This window comes from Agelaius tricolor, unplaced genomic scaffold, assembly GCF_023055355.1.
Source record: "Agelaius tricolor isolate 1412-34295 unplaced genomic scaffold, bAgeTri1.0.p SCAF_10, whole genome shotgun sequence".
Taxonomy (NCBI): Eukaryota; Metazoa; Chordata; class Aves; order Passeriformes; family Icteridae; genus Agelaius; species Agelaius tricolor.
In genome coordinates, this window is record NW_027269270.1 from 33,645,620 (window position 1) to 33,665,789 (window position 20,170).

Below are 20,170 nucleotides of genomic sequence, written 5' to 3' on the forward strand. Positions count from 1 at the left end.
ATTAATATTAATAAATAAAATTGTTCAAATTACTTGGGTTCTGGAGATGCTTTGCTTTTGCAGAAGGTTGTAGTCCAAAACCAGAGCCTGATAAGAACCTGAAATCCCAGGGGGGAAACTCTATTTAACCCCCAGTTCAACTTCTAATGAAAGGAAACATAGAAATGTAGCTATAATTCAAGATATCGTATGGAAGTCTGTTCAAAGTTTTTTCAAAAATATAAATTACAAGAGATTATTGATTTTTAAAAAGCTTACTTCAACAATCAGCTTTCTATCTCATTCTATTCCACTCTCTCTCCTTTATTCATTTCCTTATGTAAAAGAATTTAACCAAAGGAAACTAGCATTTTAATTCAATTTCTCCTATAAAATATATAATTTTATTTTGTCATAATGGCTGCTTTTATTTCCAGAGTCAGATTTTATTTAAATTTCAGTCCATTAGGAACAAAACTTGCCATTTTCTGATAAACAAAATCAGCAGGGAAGCCTCTTCAAACTAGGAATGTATTTTCTATCAACCTTTGTTCTAGCTGGTCTAAATGACAGGTATATTCCACTTTTCCTGCATTTAGTTTTAAAGATTCTATGGGGAGAAGGGTGAATAAAGAGAGTGACATTTTTAACAACAAAACTAGCAATCAGAAAAGCAGCCCAATGACAGGAATGTGGAAGAAATGGGGGGAAAAAAAAGAAAAATAAAAAATATCTGATCCATTGCTTCGGACCACCAAAGAGGACTAATATGAGTCATTAACAGAAAACCGTTAATTTTCCTCCCTGTGACTGTTGTTTGTAGAAGTGCTCAAACCTTTGAGGTTCAGTCATTTAACTGTTTCTTGGAAGGCTGGAAAAGAGACACCAAGGAATTCTTTAAAAAGAAAAGAAGGCCAAAAAACTCTAAAAAAATAAATGTAGATGTAGAATCGGCTAAAAAAAAATACAGATTGTTGCTTAAAGCTGCTCTTAGCTCAGCCAGAAATCCAACAGGGAGATGACAGCATTCCCAGCATTCTGCCATGTTGGGTTCAAGTCACACCACCACGGCCAAAGCCATCTCACTTCCCTCTGAAGCTTTAAATTCTGAGGGAAATCCAGCCAGGGATTGAGCCAGGGATCTAAATTTTTCCCAAAGGTTGGAAATTTAGATCCCTGGCTCAATCCCTGGCTGGTTTTCCCTCAGAATTCCCTCCCAGTTCAGTGTTTGGCTCAGAAGGAGGTGACAATCTTGAGGGCAGAGCGAGAAGCACACGTGGAACTGTCTCTCCAACCAGAGCTCTGAAGTCAACATCAAAATGTTTGTTGGGTCCATGGCATTCCTCAACCAAGCCTGGAGTCACACAGCTGCTTTTGGGGGACTTTTAAAAATGGTTTTCCTCACAACACAGCACAAAGTGACCCTCTGGCCACCAGAAAACAGCAAACACCGCAGATGGAAGAGTGGCACCAGCGCTTTAATGCCAAAATGGGGGTTGGAAAGTTCTTCCAAGGCCTTTGCTGAAGAGAAACGCCACAATCCCATGTAGGGAATGGCTGGATGCTGTGACCCAAGGCCCAGGATTCCTGTTCCACAATGAGCCAGCTTGGAGCAGTGACTCTACAGACACTGGATGGTTCCACAGCAAAGGCTGGGCTAAGGAACTGCAGGGAATGAGGAAACAAAGGAAACGAGGCTGTTTCCAGCAGAAATCCCCACTCTGGCCTCATGACTGCAGTTCTAAAGTCTCCAATCCAATTTTGGGGAAGAAAATAATTTATGCCCATTCTGAGCAAATCTGGGAAGTTGGATGCTGCGGGCAAGACCTCACTGCAAACCAGAGGCAGCAGCACACAGCCTTAGAACCATTTAGGCTGGAAAAGACCTCTAAGATCATTGAACCCCAACCATGATTTCCCACAATCTGTAAGACTGGAAAACGCCTCAAAGATCATTGAGTTTAACCATGATTTGGAAGTGGTGAACTGCTGCAGGAGCCAAGGAGAGCAGGAATTAGCAGGTATTTTGCTAACCTAAAGTGTTTCCAGACCTCCAAGCAATGTTTCTCCTGGGAATTATTAACAAGCAAAATTACAGATTGAGCCTGTGGCCTCTAAACCAGTTTTCTTCAGGTTTTGGGAAGTGGTCGAGCCCCTCTGCAGGGCATCACTCCACATTCTCACTGAGGGAAAGGAGAAAGGCAGCTGGATAAATCCACACCATGCTCAGCACCTGGAGAATTCCCAAAATCCCAGGTCTGGCTGTGGGGGGAGGGCTCCTTTGGTAGCTCCTGGAACACTTTCTAAAATCTCTTCTCTAGCACTGACCTTTCTGGTTGAAAAAGTCCAGATTCCTCTGAGCTTTGTTTTGTTTGTTACTAATTCTGACGTGAGGATTCACAGGGTATTCCAAAAGGGGAGTGAAACGAAGGAGTTATTGCAGCCCTAAGAGACTTAAAGGATTATTTCCTTGTAAAATACAAATGACAGTTTTCCTGTAATGTTTCTTCTCCATATTGCACATGTTAATCCGTAATTTCCTTTGCCAGATGCAGTGTAATCCTCCTCCTGCAGACACCACAGCACAACTGCTGCTGAGAAAACAGCAGCAAGAGGAGTTCATCCATTCTGAGATGGTCAAAAAGCAACTTCACCAACCAAATTTTTGGGTTCTCCTTGCAGCTTGATACAGAAGGAAGCAGCTCTGCATTCAGCGCTCATTTATCTTTTTAAAAAAATAGCAAAATTGGTATCTGATTTCAACCAAACTCCTCCTTTAAGGTCTGGTAGGAGTCACCCAAAATGCTGTCTTGCAACAAACCCTAAATCAATGTATGGGAATTCCCATGAATGGGTCACAACTCACTCATTTACCAGTTGCTTTTTTGCCACTTTTTAAGGATTCCTCAGCCAAAGAGGAATTTTTTAATCTTATGCAGGCTCAGTAAATTAGTTTAGAAACAACATCTTAAAAAGTCTTTAAGTAGAATAGCAAATCCAGCGTGTTAAGGAACAAATCTACCACACCCCATTAATAAGTAAATAAAGGATCTGGATGGATTTGAGGAAAGGAGAGGGAAAAGGCTACAAAAACACACAGAACTCAATTTTCAATGAATTGGGGTTTGTTTTCATTAAGCTTCTGTAGATGATTTGGTATTATTTCCTCAAAATTATTTTTCCTCACTGTGCAATGTTGAGTTCCTCCCCCAGCTATGACAGAAGGAATAATTACCTTCCTCATTAGTTCTACCTACAGCATGAGTGCCAATTAATCTGGTGATGATATTGAGAGTGGAACCAGTTGGGGGATTACAGAGCATGGACCCCTCAAGGGATTTTGAGGCTGGCCTGGGATCCCTCACATCCTCACTGTGCAGGATTTTCAGTGGAATTCACCCTTTTCCAAGGTACTGAGAAAGACTTAAATCCTGCTTTTTCTAAACGTTTCCAGAGAGATCCAACAGTGACATTTCAAATTTTGCTTTCTCCTGCTCCAGCCTCTTCCCCTCCCTGTACAAATCTGTGCATGAGTTGATCAGCAAACGCTGAGTGATGATAGCAAAGCCAAGCACTGCAGAGTTCATTAAAGCCATCCAGGTGTTGGTACCCGCTCAGGTAAGGAGTGAATGATGCAGAAACATTAATTACACCACATTGCAGTGCCATCCAAGTGCCAAATCCAGCAGTTCCTGCCCCATCTCTCCAACCACAACACCCCAAAAACTGCAGAAAGAAACCCTGGCACTATTTTGTTGTATTCAGCCTTTGAAAATCATTCCTCCCAGGTGAGGGAGAGACCAGAGAGACACTCAGATTTTAGATTTAAGTAATTTAGAATGCGAAATAGTTGCAAGAGGAGGAATGTGGTACCAAACCCACACTCAGCAACTCCCTCAGCCCCAAGTGTGGGACTGGCAGGACCCCACACCCACCCTCAGATCTGGGGGCAAAGTCAGGGAGATCTGGACAGGAATTTGTTGCATTTCCTACATCCAGCAGCTGAAGGTGATATAAATAACGTAGCTTTGTGCTTATAGTCAGTTTACAGTTATCCAAGAGATCCTGGAGATCTCCATATTCCCACTCCACCTCCACCAAATACGCTCAAGCAACACAGGCTGCAAAACCTCATCTCAAGTAATTAAAGTGTAAGAAGGAATGTGAAGACACTGCATTGTCTAGAGCACAAAATTCCACAGTTCTCCAAGATTAATGCCCCATTCCTGTAACTTGGTTGTTCTTGGCTTAAGTATTCAACATAATGCTGCTCATTACAGGGAGCAGCGACATCTCTATCCAAGGGGGAAATACGGTTCAAGTCAGCTTTCGTGTTTAAATATTAGTAGTAAATTCAAATTCAATTTCACATGATCAGTGTATGTGACACTAACTACATCAAGGTAGACTTGGGGATTTCTCAGCTCCGTATTGAAGAGAATTACATGACTGAAAACTAATTAGGGAAGCACATAAAGTGAATTTATTTAGTATTCTCTTGTATGTAGTTAACTTCAAGTAATGTATCAAATTTCCCACAGAAAAGAAAAAAATGCGGCTACATAACACTGAACAAAATGCATCAGAAATCAGATCTAGCAAATTATCCTTATTTTTCTCCTCTTTTAAAACTGAAAATGTTTAAGCTGTAATGAAAAAATTATAATAGTAGGGATTTTTCCTCTGGAGAAGAGGAGTGCTTTGCTACCCTGTCTCATGTGGGGGATTACAAAGAGCTGCCATGGAAGAAGAACAAGCAGTCAAAAGTTATTTGTCTCCCTGGCCAAACAGCACCTGAATTTTGCTCCCTGAGGCTCTGGGGTGCATTTCTGGCAGCAGTGCCCTGCCCAGAGCCTGAACAGAGCCCAGCAGCTGCTCCACAAGCAGGACGGTGGCACTGGCACCCACGCAGAGCAGGATGGTTCCAGCACTGCTCGGAGCTAATGCGTGCCCAAAACCCACTCCTAATTCTTTCCTCTCATCCCTCACACACCTTCCTGCTGGTTATAAAAACCTTTAGGATGAACCCAGTTCCTCCTTCTCCCCTCGTTGCTGTTCTGGCACGCTCAGACTCTCCATCTTCTCCCTCTCCTCTCAAACGGGATAGAAAGGAAATAGTTAAAAAAGGTAAACTAAAAACCTTTCCCTCCTCTGATCCCTGCAGCCACCAGGTCTCCTGGCAGCCAGGCTGGGCCCAGCCCTGCCTCCAGCCTGGGTGGCACTGGTGACAACACTCCAAACACCCCATAAATGTTCCATCAGGCTTTTGCTGCGCGTTGTAAATGATAAATATGACAATAGATGTCTTATCAAGTGTTTATCTCCCATTGTCTGGCTTTGTGCTGAGCATTAAGTCTAAGTGCTGCTGGGGCTGGGCATTAACAAAGCCATTTGTGATAAATGGAGCAGCCTTGGAGGGTCACTGACACTTTGACAAGCTTTCCATAGGCACTTTTCCCTGTAATGTTTTTGCTCTTTTGTTTTTTTACCACCCAATTGAAGTAATTGCGTTGTTAGAACAATAATAAAATATGTTATTAATTGGGAATAAACAAATAAAGCTGGGTCTCCTGAAGGCCCTGAAACAAGAGGGTGATGGGGCTGAAGTGGCAAAGGGATCCATTCCTTTCGCTACCTGCAGTGCTGTCCTGAAAAGCAGAGCAAATAACAATATTACAGAGTCACGTGATGAATTATTGATGAATGCTGGGTGATTAAGTTCAAAGAAACTTTAAGGATCACTACTGGCACCAGGTAGTTCCTTCAGCTTCAGCTTGGGTTTGTGCTTCTCTCCCTAGGGCAAAGCTCTTTTTGCAGCATCGTATCTCAAAATAACAATAATATCTCAAATAGGAGCCTCACTGAGCTCTGCTTCTTGACACATTCCAGTGGGATCTGTGGCTGAAAGCTGCCTTTTATTCCCCATTTTCCTATTTATCATCCTATGCACAGGAAATGAAATATCGAACTCATCTTTTGGGTGGGAAGCCTCCAACGCGCAGCCACTGCCTCCTGCATCAAGACAACACCACCCCAAATCTGAATTCTGCTTGCACATTCAGGTTCAGCCATCGAGCCCAGCTTGAAAACGAGGGAGCAAAGAGGGATCTCCTCCTGCTGGAACCAGGAGAGGGAAGCTCAGCTCCAGGGCTGCCCATCATGGTCCCCGGGCAGCTCCAGCTCTGCCTCCAAACATCACGAGTCACATCAGGCAAATCCTGGCCCGGGGGAGAATCTATTCCTGACTTAGGCACGCTCAGGGAAGACTAAAGTGATGAGCAAACAGATTTTTGTGGCTGCAGTTCTAAGCTGTGTTGACTGTGGAGCGGGGGGACCAATCCTCTGGCATCAGGAGAGGATTTTGCCCACAGTTGGGAAGTCAAACTCTGCTCCTGCCAGCCTGGGAATGTCCTTCAGGGCCTTGGTGTCCCAAAAAGCTGAGCTTCCTGACTCAACTAGCACTTTTCCTGAGGGACAGAAGGCTGAAGTTTGAAAAAATATAAAGGAGAACTTCCCAGCTTTTTCTTTACATGAATTTTTGGAAAATGGATTGCTGCTAAATGGGACCCTATGTCTACCCTTTCGGTACAAGAGGCAGTGTTATATTCAATAAAAATAGCAAAATTTAACGCTAACTAGAAAAACTGATGGCCAAAAATAGATGGGGAACAAAACAGGGGACTTTGATTATAAAACTAAAACAAACCCCTGATTTTAATACAAACATTTCACAAATCTCTCAAAGAGAGCTCAACAGCTAATTGCTGATCTGGTGACTTAAATGTATAAGTTTGTGCATTATATAAACACAAAATCAAAGGACATAATTTTCTTTCTAACACTGGAAATGCACAGGAGGGATTTTTTTAATCTCCCTCACAAATTAATTTTCCTGGGGTTAATATAAGTGAAATAATATTCAACCAATATTTTTTCTCTAGGCAAGCAAAACATTTGGCAAGAATTTGGGGTGGGTTTTTTGGTTGTTTGGGTTTTTTTCTTTTACAGTCATAGTCTGTATCTTAGATATGAAAGAGCAATATGAATTTTCTGCCATGGACAACAAATTTGGGATATGATGAGATTGTTGGGAGTGTCAGTGCAGGGCCAGGACCTGGACTTCCATGATCCTTGTGGGTCCCTTGCAGTTCAGGATATTCTATGATTCTCTGCTTTCATCTTTTTTTCAAAAAAAACAGTCAAATCCTAAAAATTTCAGCCTCCCAAAGCCTGATCTCAGCCACTAGTGATGGTTCCATGCACAAGGTGTCAGGAGAAGGGGAAGGAAGGGGAAGTGTCCTGCATCCCACACCCTTCCAAGCCAAAGAACAAGCTCAGCTCTGAAGGCCATTTTTCCTTCTGCAAAACCAGTTTAAATTTTAAAAATTGTTTTAAAAATGTCTTCATGAAGATGTTTCAAATGCCACCTGACTCAGCATTGAGTTTTTTTGGTAGAAACAACAGATTTAGGATAAAAGGCTGTTCACAGCTTCAAAATTGTCCTTTCCACATAAGCACAGAGAGGTGGGGGATGATGTTGGACCCTATTGTTCATGGCAAAGCCTAATAAAAATAAATAACCACAACCACAGAAACCAACCACAAATATCAGAAACTCATTTCTAATTATTATATTTGACTTGGGCTTGAATATTCAACCCAGCTCAAACACTGGGGGAAAATACTAAAATATTTTTACATAATATTTTATCACAATATTTTATTTCCCTGCCTAAACTCTCAAGATAAGGAACAAAAGGCTGGAAAACATGATCTGTATAAAAGTGATGCCAAGTGAGCTGGGTGACCCCAAAGGGAAGGATCAGCAGTGATAAGTTTGTACATAGATGGGTGGGAGCTGCAAAGAATTTGCTCCCTGTGTCCACTTCAAAAAGGATAAATAGGAACAGGCTGGAACTGCTGAGGAGGAGATTTTGATTAGACATTAACAAAAAAAATATAAAAAAAAAGAGCCTATAGAGATTGTGGAAAGTCCATCAGTGGTGATGAAAAGAGCCAGTTAGACAAGGATCTGTCATGAAGGATTTGGGCACAGCTGATCCTGCCTCCAAGCCCTATTTCCTATAATATCTGTGCTCTTCCCTCTCTACTTGCACTGTTAATTCAGATTTTGCTCTCTCCATGTGAGACTATTTTCCTATTTTTACTTCATTTGTAAATGAAACATGTTCAATACTCCTATTTTTTACTTTTCTTTTTCCTGGAACTTCAGGCATCTAGAATTCACTAAGTATTTTAAAATACAAGTGCAGCCTTCAGGAAACCAAAACTGTGGCTTCTCTTTATGTCTATTTTTGTTTAACAAATAGCACACATTAAAGTAAACATTTATCAATATGACACACAAGTGACAAATTAAAAACTGGATGAAAACTAAATAGAATGAGTAAATTACACTAAAACACTGAACCAAACTGGCACCAGGCATTGAGATGCCTGAAGAATAAACTTTCCCTCCTCTGATATCTCAGATCATGATGGGGGAAAATAAAAAAAAAAAAAAATCTTGCTAAGAAACATTCTTCCTGTCCTGATTTAAACCAAAGATTAAAAAGAAGATGAGAAGATGTAGACAAAGTCATTTTGGTCAAAGAACAAACAACCCATAATTCTCACAAAGATTAAACCCTGGATTTATCTCCAGGATCTGTTGCTTTTTATCAGAGAGGTCTTGGAAGGAAGAGACAAGAGGAACTGCAATGCAAACTGAAAACCACCCAGGAAATTTTCCTGAGTTTGAAATAGTTTGAATGACGTTCTCGGGGCATTTCCAGAAATAGAAATGCCCAGTGCTCAAGTACAGCAAGGAAAGCAAATATCCCTGCTGCAGCAAAATCCAAAATAGGCCTGGAGCTCCCAAACCCTCCCATCATCATTTCTTTAACCTTGCCCCTCTGGCCCGTGCGAGTTCTGGGTTCCTGTGACCCACCCAAAGTGTTGGCACCAGGGGGAATTCGTGGCACTTCATTCATGGCCCTCCCTCAGAGCAGCCTCTCCATCCTTCCTTTCCAAAGCATTTCTTTGCCTGAGATTTTTTTCCTGTTTGCCCCACACATTCCATTTTTCAGTCAGTGCTGAACATTGTTTCCTTCCAAGTCTTTCCCACCCATCATTAATTTTTTTTTTAAATTTAAAACCTTTAAAATTTAAACCTTTAAAGAAATTTAAAGGTTTTTTTTCTACTATATTTAGATTTTCACTGTTATTTCTATACACACACATACACCACATAATGTCTTCTTTCTACCTTCCTCAAACCAACTTCCTACTGCAAACACTCCAATCTACTGGAATTTTTAGCAAGAAATCGAGGAAAATTCTTCTGTTTTTTGTAAAAAACTCAACTAAAAAAGTGACACATTAGAACTGATTAACTGAATCAAAATCTGATGGATAAATCAGAAAAATGTCTTAGGTTTTAATCCCTTTTTTTACTCCCCATTGCAGCCTTTGCTTCAGGAACTGCTTCTTGGAGCCCACTACCAATGGGATGTAAAATTCTGTCAATTAAGCTGAAGTTTAGAAAAAGTTAAGCTGCTAATTTGGTCTCTAATCACCTAACACAAAAATCCCAGTGTTTTGTAATGACATCATGCATAATCATAAGGCAGAATGGGATGCCATCTGTTTTGCACCATTTCCCTTTGTCTTATTAATCAGAACTTATTTCTGTATCTCACTTTTTCTACTCCATGTAGATAATTCAATACATTCAATACCTTTTTTTTTTTTAACGCAGGATTTATCTGACCCTCAGGTTCTCACAATTTTATCAGCTCACTAATAAAGTCAGAATGAAATTAGTTCTCCTTACTTCTTGCATTATTTTAGCTATGTGATTAAGTAGCAAATAATTCCTACAACCCACAAAAAAAGTCATGAAAGAAAAAGAAGACATTTTTAACATTCTTCCTCAAAAATTTTAAGGATCAGAATGATTCTCATGAGCAAAATTAATTTAATACTTTTGTACAGAAGCTATTTCACCATTCACTGTTAGTATTGCTTTGCTTCAAACTCTCATAATAACAAATATTCCAGATCCTGAATGTTTCTAGGAAGAAAAATACCTGATTTCAGACAAGCCCAGAGTGTTTTTAGGATATTTGGGGTGACCACCTTTTCCTCAGCTCCTGTCAGAACCCTCTTGGTACCCAAACCCCATAAGCAGCACCAGCACTCAATCCTTCCTAGGAGCTGGGAGCTGACTGAAAAAATACCCAATATGATGTTCCTAAACTAAAATACTGTCACAGCTTGACAAATAAACTGATTTATTATAAATCTGTCTCTGTGGAATGTGTCCCCACCCTCAAACAGGAATAATCCACCCAGCACAAACTCTTTGGGGCACAAACTGTGCCCACATCTCTGTTGGAAATTACTGAGCACATTGCAGCATTCCCCCAAAACAAAATAACAACAACATGAAGGCTGCAGAATGTGCTTCTCCAGCATAAAGCATCTGGTTTCACACTTCATGAGGAGTTTCTTTTTTCCTCTTATGGCTTTGTGGATAACTTTTTATGTCCTGTTTAGAGGCAGCAGTAAACTGGCATTTCCAAAGTCACAGTTTGAGCAAAGCTGCAGCAGCCACACGTCCTGGTGGCTTTATCAACCTCAGCCCCTCTCTCCTGCCTCTCCTGACAGTTTGCTGCATGCAATGTTGGCATGGAACTTGTGGGGTTGGTTTTGGTTTACCTTTTTTAACTATTTCCTTTCTATCCCCTTTACAGGCTGCTCAGCTTGCTGTGCTGGGGCATTCCTGGAGTTTCATCAGTTCAGGCCTCCCTTCTGTCCTTTATTTATTATTTGAGGATAAATAATGCAGAAAATCAGAAAATAATTTGGGTTGGAAGGGACCTTAATGCCCATCTAGTTCTAACCCTCCTTTAGGGCAGGGCTGTCCCACACTTATCCACTTTCACATGTAATTTATTTTAATTAATTGGGGTGGGGATAAATTCCAGGCTGGGGGTTTCAATGAAAGCAGCATAAGCACAGCCTCCTACCCCAAAGTCTCCTGTTTGACTACTCTGGCAGGGGTAGAATTGATCTGAATTTTTCAACAAATTCCAGACAGAATTTTGCAAAAGTGCAGGTTTTACACCAGGCTTTTACACAGAAAACCTTGAAATATGAAATTCCACAAAAGGCCTGGCATGGCACCGTGGATGCTGAGCACCTTGACCAACTTGGAATGAGCAGAAATTCCCTGGGCATCCCCAATCCAAACCCTGCTGCCCCAGGCCAGAGCCTCTCACCACCCTGGAAAACCAGGGTGGGTAAATTCTTGCTCCTTAAAGAGTTCAGAGAGTGATTTTGTCCTGGGTTTGTAGCACTGTCCCCTCCCCACCAGTTCCTCTGGGGGAACACCACCTCTCACCACTTCCATTATTACAAATAAACAAAAATTACAATTTTACACAAAATCACAAACAAAAAACAAAAAAAAACAGTTCACAAAATACAACTCAACTATATAAAAAAATTTATTTTCTCCAAATACCAAAAACTTTTCAAATTCTAAGTCAAATACTCATTCAAAAAAAAACCCAATCCTACAAATCCAACCTACTAAAATCACCCTTGAAGCTCTCTCTGCCAACCAGTCCCTTCTTCCCAAATAATCTGGATTTTCTACAGATTACCTTCCCCTTTCCTTATTTATCACTCCCTCAGTTCTTGTGTGATCTGCAAGCATTAAAAGTTTTTTTCTTTCCAGGTCATTACTCATTCCATGGAAACGCTTTATGCCATGGCTGGGTCTCCATGAGATGTGGCTGAAAACATCCCCATTACTTTTTTGCAATTAGTTTACCACTTTTAAATCTGCTTAACAGGGGCCACAGTCATTTTTTATGCCCTAATTTCTTTTATTGGAATGTTGTGCAGCACTAAGTCAAGGATAGGATTTTCAGTACATTATGGCAGCTCCAGAAGTTTTATCAGTCCCTTTAGCTCAGATCTTTGCTCCCAAAGCCTGGAATCTTGGAGCCAGCTGGCAGCCAAACTTTCTCTTAATTCTGTAATTTTAGCTAAATTAATTCTATCTAAGTTAATATCTGTAATTTTTACCACGACCAGTGCCAAGATCTAACCTTTTATGAAAGCAGTTCAGCTAGTGTCTTAAACACAAATAAAATGAGATTTTTTTTTATAGAAAAAGAAATTCAAATAGAAAAAAAAATTCAAATAGAAAAAGAAATTCAAATAGAAAAAGTTAATATTTATCAAAAGTCCTATTTATCCAGATTCAGATGTGGGATGAACTGCTGATTTGCTGGAGGCTTTTTCCTCTTTAATTTGGCTTAGTTTGGGTGTTGTGGTTTGCTTTTTTTAAATACACTTCCATGGCAGAAACTATTCTCTTTTGGGAAAATATCCTTTCCCCAAGAAAATAATTTAAGCTCTTTTCTTACAACAAAACCACTGTAAGTTCACCTTTGGAAAGGGTGTCTTCAAGTTAATAACTATTTCTGACTTAGTCAAAGAGTAAAAGGTCCCTTCCAGGCAGATTTTTTTAATTCAATCAGACAATTAAAGGTAAGATTTCTCCCTTTCAGGATTCTCTAAAGGGTTTGGGTTTAACTCATTTCAACAGGTCTCTGACCAGCAAGGAAAGCCTTTGTGCTGTGATTTATTGGTTTGTCTAGCTGTAGATCTCCCAATAAAAACTGGAGGAAGGATGGAGCAGCTTGGAAAATTATAACATATACGTAATTTTGGTGTATCCAAAATGTTCTGAAAGACCATGAAACTTCTTTTTTTTTTTCCATAGCATGCTTCTTTTCCAGCTTTTACCAATATTTTTCCTCAACACTCTGGGAAATTGAGAACTGATTTTTGAGCCTGTGACTACAATGATCCAGCAATTCATGCGGACAAGTCAACCAGGCAGTGTCTCCTAACCACAGCTTCCTATTTCTTCTTTTAATTCTTTGTATTATTAATTACATATCAAAGCTGCCCAGGACTCAGAAGATGCTTTAACCAGAGATGCTGCAGCCTGAAAGTCTGGTGATGGGGAAGATTCCCTGTGGAATCAGGTGGATCCATGGCAAAGGCACTTGGGAACAGTTAAAATTTGCATTCTCCTGTGTATTTAAATGGCTTTGTCTGAATTTATGAGCTCTAGCTTCTAGTCTTTGAGAAGCACCACCTCGGTTTTGGTGGTGCATGATTTACAGGAAGTCTTAGATCCATTCATACCTATTTTTATGGATATTAAACATATATGTGTGTATATGCAAATAAAACAGCTTCATGTACCAGTTTCCATAGTTATTCCAGTTCTCCCCCATTTTTCTATGGGTGTGTTTTTCTCAATTAAGAAAAAAAATTAATCACATGTTATAACTAAGAAAAGTAAATATTTTTCTTATATTTTCACCCAAAATCTCTGTGTCTGATGCATGTATCCAAGAGGCAGGAGGTGACTCAGAATTCCATAATTCCATCCATCCTGCCCAATATTTGTGTGTGGCTTCTGGACCCGAGTCAGTTCTCTCTCCTTGCTCAGCCAAGGATGGATCATTAGGCTCACAGCAATTACATTTTACTTTAAATCAGCAAAAAAGGAGACTTCCCCCAATCCCATTTACAACATTCTTGGAGAAAATAGGTACAATTTCCAATCTCAGCCTCCCTTCTGCTCCATTGTTATACAAAATGGGCACCAAAAGCCACACATAACTATGAAATGATTATGATTTATCTGGGTATTTTGTTCCTTTAATCTATTAGGCCAATTGTCCTAATTTAACTAAGTAATTCTGTTAATTTAACTTTGGGGTTAATCTTGCTTTAAGAACACTTTTCGCTGAACAGGAAGACCATGCTCAGCTGGTGCATTTTCTTTTTCAGACCTGAATGTAACCTTTTTAAAAAAGAAAAAAAAAACAAAAAAACAACAAAAGTTTCTAGTATATCATGTGATCAATAGATACAAGTACCTTCATTTTTTAAATTAGTCCATGGCTATTTTCCTTTTACTGTTGTATAAACAGGGAATTGAAGGGTAAAATAGTTAAAACTTAATGCTATAGTGCTAATGTGGCTTTTAAATCACGTCAGCAGCAATCACTGCATTATAATTAACAATTTATTGAACCAGCAATAAAATGAACATCACATTACTTCTTAAAGCAGCAGAATAAAATGGCTAATAAATAGCATAAGCCAGACAAATTGCAGAGTAATAGAAATTTTCTTAAGATTTATAGTGTGCAGAAAGATGGATGTGCTATTAGTAGGAGCTCCAATACTTGACAAAATTCTTTTTGCAAAGACATAGTTACCAGGCATGTCAGAGTTCACAAGTCTAAGTGGTTTATCCAAATTTCAGCTCGCTGCTATTACAGTGGGAAATACTCATTACAAGGTTTTGTAACTGCAAGCAATGTGTACATTTGCCAACATTCAAACTGCTACTGCCAAAAAGATACTAAAATATTTTATAAACTGTCAAATAACAAGTCTGCTCGCTTAATCTGAGTCTATTTTCTACTTCCCAGGCAGGAAAACCTCCCAGGCCTGATCCTGGGGTCTCTGCTCGGGCAGAACTTCCCTCGGACTCGGCATCCCTGAGTTCCCACCAGTTTTCCCCCTGTGGGAAGGGCTGGGTTGGGCCTGGAGAGAAGGGGAAGAGCCATTGGGGAGGAAATGTGGATAGAGTGGAGCTGGGAGCTCTGTGAAATACCTCGTTTCTCCCAGGGCTGGGGTTAGGGGAAGAAGCACCGCGCTGCGCTCTCAGCGTTCCTGCTGTTCGCTCGTGTTGTGATTCCTCATGTCAAGAGTGTCTCTCTTATGTTCTGGTTTCAGCATAACAGATGCAGTTTTACATGACGTGTCACAACATGGAGCATCAACTGGAAGGAGTCTAAAAGAGCTTCTTTTAGTTTTTTTTTCCAATTTTCTTTGGGGAAAAAAAAAAAGAAAACGACAAAAAAACCCCGCTCTGTTTTTTGCTGAAAAGTCTGGTGAGGGAGTTTCCTTCAGCCACTATAAGGAAAGGACTTCCACTGTTTTATTTTAAATTGAGATACATCCAGCAACCCATGTCCAAATTTCAGGTTTATTTTACGTACAAACCTTGATGGGAAAAGGAATTAATCCCAGCAGCAATTAGATGTTAGACAATGGGGGCTGGAGCACATCTTCAATAATGCAGCACTCCCTGAACCTTGAAGATAAAGGACCATCCACTGACTGGTTGAAGGTGGTGTTGATTACATGGTGAGATTGTTATTCTACCATTTTTCAAAAAAAAAAAAGCTAACTTCCTAATGACTGTGCTTTTCCAGCAGGGAATCCTAGTGGGAACACCTTCAACCTCTTCCCTGGGAGACCATGGGGGAAATAAATTGAGCACATAAGGAGGGGAATTCCTGGATTTCCTTCACCCCACAGTCATGGCTGGGCTTCCAGCTCCATGAGGGGATGGGAACAGATGGATTTTAGCCAACCCAAGCCCTTCTGTGGTGCCCATGGATTTTGAATACACTGAAATAATAATAATAATAAAACAAGCTGGACCCACCCAACTCTCTGATTAAATAGGTGAGCACCAGCCTGGCTGCACTGGAATTGTTACTGACACAATCTGAGATGGGGAGTTTGGTCTCTACAGACCAAGCAGGATTTTCCTAAGCTGAATTCAACAAAACTAGATATTTTTTGCCTTTATTAATGAACTCCTCTAAAGAAAATCCCCAAGAAACACCAACCAATTGCCTCCTTGAGACCTCCTTACCCCTGGCCCAACTTTCCTGCTCATCCCACACCCACATCTTGGCTCTGAAGAGGCTGGGGCACTTTGTTTGAATAGCAAACCTGACCTGAAGATCAGGGAAACCCAAATGTGCAGATTCAGCCTCAGGTACCTACATTAGAGCATTAAAATGATTCCAGACCCGCTGGGGTTTCATCCCCTGATCAAAAAGGCCACAGCACAAAATTCAGGAGGACACGTTAATATTCCTCATTTCTGCACAGTGATGGGGTATAAAGAGGAGCCCCAGCTGAAAATTCACATTTTGCAGAGTGCTCAAAAGCAAGAAGAGATACAACCCCCTTGGACAGGAGACAGGAATAAACCAAAGCCATAGGGTCTTTTGCTAATATGAATCAAGCTGTTATTTTATTGATGGCAACAGGCTTTTTTGCAGAAAAATACAAATACTTCATGTCAGCTAAGAGAGCTACCAAGGCACCCAATAAACAGTTTAAAAAATTATTGATTAAGAAAGTACTAAGTTGAACACCTTTCCCTTGGTCATATCTAAAGCATTTGTGATCAAGGTACAATTTCTGAAACAACAAAACTGATTATGGTAAAATAAATGGTAAAAATAAAATAATAATTGTATACTGAATTAAAGACATTTCAAAAGAAAACCTTTTCTCTTATTTCAGAGTGAAGGAGGACCTATGCCACCTCCTAATATTTTGAGGACATTAAAATTATTAAAAACTATTGAAAAACTCACACAATATTTTTATTCCACGTACAAGCCACCCTTTTCTATTGGTTCTGGATAAAACTCTATGCTTCAGATAAATTTCCAACTTGAATTAAGGAAATAAAAGAACCAACATGAACCATTTTAAAATATCCATCATTACATCATATGAATCAGTGTCTGTGTTTTTCATCATGCTGGAGAAATAGCTGGGTGGACCAAAGTGATTTTTTGCTGTAGGGGTCCTAAAAAGAACAAATACCCAAAAGGCAAGTCTGGTGCAGCTTTAATGAAGGTGGGAACTGGAAATTCACTATAAGAGAATAAATCTCTCTGAAATTCAGGTGCTGCCTCCATTAACTGCACCAAACACTGCAAAAAATCAAAGTATTTCACCATGGGAAATGTAAATCAGCATGGGAATGAATAAATCCATTCCTTCCATCAGCTGGACCACACCAAGTTCTGTATTATACTCAGCTTGATTCAGGTTTTAGTGAACTATTCAACAGCTCAGCCTTCTCTGAGATGGAAAATGTTTTAGAAAGTTTAGCTATGTAGAGACATCATTTTTATATGTGTTAAACACAGATTTTTTTTTTTTTTTTTTTTTTTTTGAGGCAAACAGATGAAAAAAAAACTGGTAATACTTGAAGTGTAAGAAATAGATGATACAGAAAATTGCCAAGGCTCATATCTGATCCCTGGGCATTCCTCACTGCTGTTCCAGCTGTGGCTGTGCTGCTGGAACACAACTAAATCCAAAGGGTTCTTTCCTTAAACTTGGGGAGAAACACAAAAAAAAAAAAAAAAAAAAAAAAAAAAAAAAAAAAAAAAAAAAAAAAAAAAAAGAAAAAAATAAAAAGCAAATATGGGGTAAAAAAAAAAATTAATGCGATACCAACTATTAGAATTCTTGCAGGAGAGGCCAAAAATGATTCCCAAAATTATTTCCTCAACAGGAAAATCTGCAGGCTTTGGGTGAAGGAAAAGATGAGAAATAAACCACAGAAAATGCAGAGCTGGAAGGGACCCTCAGGAGGATGGAGTCCAATCCAGTAAAACACCAGTGCAACCCTTCTGCATGGGCAGGGGAAAATACCTGATTTTGACTAAAAGTTGATGGAAAAATCTATGGATGACAGGGCCTGACTTTTTCCAAGCTCTCCATTATTATTACCTGGAGAAGTTCATTAATGTCTATTTGTTGGCAAACCAGAAGGCAACAGGAATTAAAGGCTGCCCAGAAACACCCCAAGCCTGCTAAACAATAGGAAAAATCCATCTTTAGAAGGGAAAATTAGAAATTCTTGAGTGTTGTATAAATGAACGGGTCACGTCTGTTTATTTAGGTTGTTTTTTTATTTTTGTAGAATAACTTTCACGTGGGAAAAAACTGCAGCCTGGAGGTATGAAAAGGTGCAGTAAATCACTATATTTTAGATAATGGCTTGAAGGAATTAAGTGAAATAAGAGTTTATAATAAAGAACTTTGTTACCCTGGAATATATTCCATAAAAATCTCGCAGACTGGTCAAACCAACTCTTCAAGTGTCCCAAATGCTTTCTAACAGCACCAATTTTTTACACCTGTGGCCCTCAGTGGCCAAGCTCATGGCCAGAGCTGTGCCTTGGCCATCATATATTTGCTTTTTGGGCCACTGCAGATGGTTACAGGGGAGTAAAAACAAAGGAAATGCAGAGTTTTTGTGTCTGGCTTTTCCATTTTTGCCACAACTTCATGGATGGGCATCAGGGAAAACACACAGGATTTCCAAATATTCTCCCCACAATCTGTTGGATTTGTTGGTCAGCTCCAGAAAGCAAAACTGATGCCAAATAAATCTCCCCGAGGGCAGCACAACTCAGAAATTCACTTTGAAAGGGCGTTTTTGCTAGGTGAGCATGTCCAGGAAAACCTTGTGGAGTGCACAGAGCATCAGCTCTCCAAAGCACAGAACAGCAATCAAATATCAGCAATCAAACATCAAATACCAGGAAACTGTCCCACAGAATATCAGGATCATGAAGTCAAACCAAGGAGAACTCTGGGGAGATGAAGGTAAAACCTCAGTGAGATTTTTCCAGTTTTCACTGTGGTAGAAGAGCCACTGGAATACCAAAACACCCAAAATGTGTTAAATATTTCTCATTTCAGGATCTAAAAACCTACATTTCATTTCCCAGTGAAGTCAAAGGCTCTACCAAAGCTGCAATTTCTAGTAAAAACCAATTCAGGGATTAGAATTTCCAAATTCAGCATGGAAGGGTTTAATTTATTATAAATTGGCTTTGTTTTTGGAACAACACACACTGGTCTGACAAGAACCTACTAAAGGGGCACACACAGGATTTTGGGACAAAATAAAAAACAACTTAAACAACTGCCTTAAAAATTCTAAGTCTCCTGTTATAAATGTAAATAAGTGGGACAGGAGGGAAGGACAGGAATCAGCTAAAATATTTATTAAAAAAAAAAAAGTTTGAGCCTATAAAGCTTTTATTTGGTTGGGGTTTTTTTTTTAAGAATCACCAAGTCTTTGGGAGGATTTTTTAGCTGTTCAACTGATGCTGCCTCATAAGAAGTTTCATTAAATCTGCTGAAATAACATTAGAAATTTGAGCAAGGCCTGTCAGATTTGTGCAGTTTACACAAACCAGGTGTTTCTGGTGGGAGCAAATTTTCCTTCTGCTGCCCCAGAATCTCAGCCTATCCTAAAAGGAAAACAAAAAAGGAAAGGAAAGGAAAAAAGAATCTTTATTCATTAAGTTTGCCCAGCCACTTCAGGGAGGTGGGAAAAGCCCTGCTTTAAGGGAGGATTGGAAGGGAAATACTGAGATAAGAGTTTGAAAGGTAAGGGAGGCTCCTCCCAGGTTAATTCCTTATGGGCAGCAACACCACCAGGCCTTAGAGCAATATGAAAATCTGTCCTGATTTAGGGACAGCGCCAAGACTGCAACCAAAGGGCTCTAACATGGCACTGATGATCAGTCTGAGCAGTAAAAGTCTCTTTTTTATCTCTGTCCTGGCAGATTTGATATAAAAATCAGTATCTCTTGTGAAAGGAGTACTGTGGTTTTAGCCTCTTGATTCCAAAACCCTAAAATCTTACAAATGCTCCCTGCTTAGAGCCCAGGCCATCTGATTTTAGATCACATCCCAGAGGAATCTCCATGCACCTGAATTTAGATTCCATGTAAAGAGTGTCAAAGTTTTCACAACTCTTCCCTGTGCTCTTGGTTAATAAACTCAGAGGAAAACCAGGATTTTTCCAGCACTGCGTATCAACAGAATGGTTTGGGTTAAAGGAACCTTAAAATCCTTCTTGTTCCACCCCTTTTTCTATGGGCAGGGACACCTTCCACTGGCTCAGATTGCTCCAAACCCTGCCCAACCTGACCTTGAACATTTCAAGGGATTTAATGTCTGTCAGAGACACTCTCAAAGAAAAATCAAGCAAAGGAAAAGATGCTACAGAACTCCCTCATTTCCAAATAAAATCTGGAAAGAAATGCATGAAGTAGACACAGAGCTACAAAGTTTTCCCAGACACTTGGAAAAACCCCATCACCTAGGAAAAACCCTAATCTCTGACCCTCAGAGCAGAGATTTTTGGTGCAGAATGAAGTGGATCCAATGGAATTTAAAAATAAACTCTTTATTGTTTTAACATGTCAAACAGAAGAGATGCTTCGAGCACTGCCCT

The 20,170-nt window shown here is 39.9% G+C and overlaps 1 long non-coding RNA gene across 1 annotated transcript in view; it reads left to right on the forward strand.

The window, feature by feature from the left end:
* The window catches only part of LOC139593445 (uncharacterized), a 34,465-nt gene extending 17,113 nt beyond the window's left edge, over positions 1 to 17,352 (forward strand). Inside the window, exon 2 of the long non-coding RNA XR_011680301.1 lies at positions 17,255 to 17,352. This is a non-coding gene — a long non-coding RNA (uncharacterized lncRNA). The remainder of the gene's footprint in view (positions 1 to 17,254) is intronic.
* Positions 17,353 to 20,170: the final 2,818 nt, after the last annotated feature.